At 44.4% G+C, this 5,022-nt stretch overlaps 1 protein-coding gene across 1 annotated transcript in view; it reads right to left on the bottom strand.

Annotated features, from left to right (window-relative positions):
- ELK3 (ELK3, ETS transcription factor) overlaps positions 1 to 529 on the bottom strand; it is a 49,473-nt gene extending 48,944 nt beyond the window's left edge. The window contains exon 1 of the mRNA XM_006031775.3: positions 55 to 529. The gene's annotated coding sequence lies outside the window, so the exon portion shown is untranslated. The remainder of the gene's footprint in view (positions 1 to 54) is intronic.
- Positions 530 to 5,022: the final 4,493 nt, after the last annotated feature.

Below are 5,022 nucleotides of genomic sequence, written 5' to 3' on the forward strand. Positions count from 1 at the left end.
CCCCCAAACTTTGTCGCGCTCCTTCAGCCCCAGCCCAGCGGCCCTTGCACCTACCCAGAATTGGCCGGGCTTTTCCCGATCTCTCCTTGTCGTTTAAAGGGAGCTGGCTAAAATCCCCTGGTTTTCCATGCTGACAGTCCTCCTGCAAACGCTCTGTTGCTCTTGTAATGAGATCCGGATTTTTTTTCCCTTTTTTTTTTCCTTCTTCTTTTTTTCCCCCCCTTGGTGTGTGTGTGTGTGTGTGTGTGTGTGTGAGAGAGAGAGAGAGAGAGAGAGAGAGAGAGAGAGAGAGCGAGAGCAGGAAGTTGGAGCAGTCAGACAGAGAGCCGGCTCACTTCCTTTCCTGCATTATTCCCCAGGCGGTTTGCAGTCTGTGTAAACAGGCTTTTCCTCCCCTCTCCCCTCTCTCTGGCCACTGATGTGCAGCATTGCTGTAATATAAGACACACACATAGTAAAATGGTAACGGTAACTCTGTGGGCGCACACACACACACACACACACAGCTCCAGCAGGTCCCTCTGACCTCCACCTCTTCCTGTTCTACACCCCCGGGGAGGAGCTATAACCCAGCTCAGCAAACTTGGCCCATCAACCGCTGCTACTAAAAGCATAAAGAGGGCTTTGCAAAATAAGTGGCTTTTCTCAAAAGAATGGCTCTGAGATGACAAAGATGAGCCATTTGTGTCTTAGGTCCTATTTGCTAAGCACCCACCATGGGCTCGCTGCTCTACAAGAGGTTGGAGGAGTCGCACCCCTTGTCCCAAGCAGTTTGTAGTGGGTGCAGCCAAATATTGAACACGTTCAGCGTCAGGGTTGCCAACTCTCCAGGACTGCCCTGGGGTCACGGGAAACACCATGATCCCCGCAGTGAGTTTCCCAGGGACAGGGTATAACCACTTTTCTGACATGGGTTAGTACCTGGGCAGAGATAATGTATAGTTACCAGGGCCGTCCTAAGGAGGAAGAAATCAGGGTGACTGCCCCAGGCCCCTCGCTTTGGGGGGCCCACAGACAATACTGTACAGGCCCCACTGTGGCTGTCACGTGCTGCCGGCTCCATGCTCCAGCCACTTGCCACCCCCCACCTTGTGCTGTGCTCCGGCCACTCACCACCCCCGCCCCCAACTCCCTGCTCTGGCCGCTTGATCCTCCCCTACCCCCATGCCGCACTCTGGCTGCTCACCACCCACCGGCCCCACATAGGTTGATATGCCCCAGGCCCCGCACACCCCTAGGGATGGCTCTGATAGTTATCCTCCCATTTTTATTTCCATTGGAAAGATCCTGGCTTTACACCCACTTTATGAAACTGGGAGACTCATCCCTAGCTTGCTCCTGCGGCCATATGGCTGAGGGCAAGTGAAACCCGGGGGCATCCGAACCCCAAGCCTCTGGGCTTGGGCCTGCACATAGGATGCCCACCAAAGGATTTGAAAATATCTGAAGCCCCAGGTGGGGGTGGAGGATGTTTGCTAGTAGTAGGGCCATATTTGGTTCTTGAATGATTCACGGATTTGGAATTGATTTGGCTGATTTGGCTTGAAATGCAAAAAAAATTTCCATAGAAATAAAAATAGATATAAATCTCCAGGAGACTGCTGAGAGTCACCCAGGAGATAAATGCTACAGCATTCATTAAAATAAATGAATTTTATGAAATTCATTTATTATGAATAAATAATAATTATTGTAATGTAATATCAATTACATGTTGAATCTGACTTAAACAGCAGTCCAGTGGGTTTTTTAAATGTAATAGTAATGTGCATTTGCCTTCCTGGAGTAAAGTCTACGCACCATAATCCGTAATTGATATATGTTGCAGACGCATTGGCATCCCAGAAACCTCCCGGAATAGTTTCAGAGTTGGCAACCCTACTCAGCTTCCAGGGAGGATGGGGGGCATTCAGCACCCTGCAGAATAGGCTGTCTGCTTTTCAGAGACAGGCACTACAAGCTACAATAGCAACATTTAGTATTGAAAACAAATGGAAAACACATACACACAGACCTCATAAACTGAGGTGCACTGAAGTTGTAGTATCTGGATCCAATATCCCAGGTCTGAGTTTATCTATAGTTTTGGTTTGGTCTATAAATAAAAACAGGCCATTTTTAAAATTCAGACCTGGGTTCAGATTTTGAACAGCGTTGGGGATAGAAATGCAAGGTTTTGATTCAGACTCCTCTCTCTTAAAAATCATAAGATTCTACTGTTTGCCATTTATGCTGTCTTTCTGTGTATCAAATGTAGCAGCTATGCTGCTTCTGGTTTGATTGAACCTACAAGCACATCAAGGACGCTCAAAAGTAATAATTATATATTGAAGCATTACTTTGTTGTTACTTTTTTAAAGTAACACAATTTATCATTCAGAGCAAGTGGAATTTAAAAATGTTCATACTATGAAAGAACACGTAAGTTATGATTATCTTCGCTAATTTTAGCTGCAGTTAAAATGTTTTGATGAAAAAAATAGGGAAATCGTCACAGTTGCCACTGAGCATATGTCATTAGCACCTTGACTGTTGACAATAGGCATTTATTGTGGGTCTCTCTTATGAAGACCAGATAGATGTTTCACATTATGGTTCCCAATTATCTGTCAAATAGCAACATCGGGTAAAGTGAAATTATTTCATAGACTATATACATAACATTGTTTGTTTTAAAGAAACCTGTTTCAGGATTCATACTGAATTTTAGAATACATATTTGGAATCCACTAAGACCTCATGAATTTGGAGATAAATAAAAATGTTGGTACAACTTTTAAAAAGTTACAGATTCTGGATAAAATATGCATTGGACACAACCTTTTTTTAAAAAAAACATTACAGTAGATCTTTAGGACACAGAAGTCAATCTCCATTTTGCTAGTACAAGTGTGCAAGAGAGGGCTTGGGAGAGAGACAGACGTGTAGTCAAGGCACCATTATCATTAAGATGGTTAGCTAGCTGCAACTTGAGGTGCTGGCATAATTTTTCCTGGACTTACAATATATTTAACCAATGTCTTTTAAGAGCTGGAACATGGACACACCAAGACTGCCCAGAGCTGTTTCCAATCCTTGGTGAAGAGACAGAAGGGGAGCATGTTCTTTCAAAACAAGTATTACTTCTCCAAAACAAGCAAGTGCCTTCTTTTCTCTTTCAACAGGTATATAATGTTCTGCTCCTAAAAAGATTTGTTTTCAAATAAAGTATATTTCTTTTATAAAGTGTGCTATAGAAGTGCCATATTAACAGCAGTGGAAACTGAAGTCCTGTGCTCATCCAAAGAAAAGCCTAGGAAGCTTATACAAAGGCTCCATGATGAGAGAAAGATGTGCCTAGACAGCGTATGTGGCATTTTTAAAGGTAAGCTGTAAACAGTGAAGAAGAAAGTGTAGGGCTTAATTTGTTTACTGGAGAAAGGCAACTATGATTTGTTGGAACCATACGGATTTGGGGAAGTTCTGTTGGTAGCTGAAAAACTCTGAGGTTTTGGGTGGGGTCAGTTACAAATAACAGGGCTGTTAGTTGACAAAAAGTAGAAATATCTTTTTGAAACATTTTGTGTGTGCTCTCTGTGTACTCACTGTACTGTATGGGACAGTGGTTAAAAGGAACACCTTCCTTTTAACCACTGCATGTATGGATGATTGTGCTAAGTCCCATGGGTACCTTAAGAAAAAAAAAAACATGGCAAGGAGAGAAAAATGTAAGTGAGCATGCTATAGGAGACTTTGTCTTGTATAAAAAGTCGGCTATAGGAAAATAGTTTGTTAGCATAGACATTATGAGCACTAGTGATGAATTAGTGTATTCTGCTGGTGAGATATATTACATGTCTTCATATGTACCATTCCACTGTAAAGCCTGACTGTTCTCTTCAATCTGTAAAGACTCATTCTCTGTTTTGGAAGTCTGTGGTTCAGTGCTAAAGGTTGGTTTAGCTGCTGTGCATCTCAGAAAGAAATAAAGTGGAATGAACCAGTGTCTAGCTCCATAGCAGCAATGTAAGGTACGCTACTGTCAAAAGGAACTCCAAAGCTGGTGAGGCGGTGTGAATCCACAAAAGGTCATATACACCGAAGAAATTCCTATTTATCTAAGAGCCATAAAACCTATGCAAACAGCCCTTCTACCATGAGAGGTTGTCCCAAACAGTCCCTAAAGGGTGTGTCCACACATGTAAGCACATGCACTTGCAGCAGCTCAAATAGAAGCATTGCAAATTTGAGCCAGAGCTTTTTGCCTTGGTGCACGTGCTCAGACATGTACTTAGTTGTGGAGCAAATTGTGCCACTTGAGGCAAAATAACCTTGCCTGGCTCCTCCCGGATCTGCAGCCAGGGGGAGCTAGAGCCCGGGGCCAGCACCTGTGCTGTCCCCAGAAGTATAAAAAGCTGCCCTGTCCTGGCCCCATCCATACAAAAAGCTGCCCTGGCAAGCAGCTCAGGGCTATTCGCTCTCAAGAGCTTCTGGGGCTGGCCACTTCGTACCTGGGGACACTACCCCTTGTGTCAGCTGGACTGCTGTAGCAGCATTCCAAATCCATTTTTAAAAATACCCCAGAATCCATGCTTTTCCACAATTAAAACAAAAGACCACTCTATACGCACACACACACATATATATCGAGAGAGAGTGAGAGAGAGAGAGAGAGAGAGAGAGCGATCAGTTGGGCAATAAGGTGTTGGTATATTTACAAAGTTAAAGCAATGTGGAAGCCTACCAGTGTCTCTATCATCATGATAAAATAAATTCTAAAAACCTATATGTATTGATGTGTACTTTTGGTATTCTTTGCACATGATGGGTGTGTGATGGGGGGATGTGGTATTTGCAGGAAGGTGGTGGGAAGGTGTGTGGGTGTGTGTGGAGGGATGTGGGTTGGTGTGTGCGTAGGTGTGGAGCAATTGCTGGGGGGACTATGGGTGTGGGGGACCTTGTGGGGGGGCTGCTCAGGAGGGGTCGGTCCCCTGGCCCCCACAGGGTGCAGCCCCCCCAACACAGCACATGGAATACTCCCCC

This window comes from Alligator sinensis, unplaced genomic scaffold (genome assembly GCF_000455745.1).
Source record: "Alligator sinensis unplaced genomic scaffold, ASM45574v1 scaffold154_2, whole genome shotgun sequence".
Lineage (NCBI taxonomy): Eukaryota > Metazoa > Chordata > Crocodylia > Alligatoridae > Alligator > Alligator sinensis.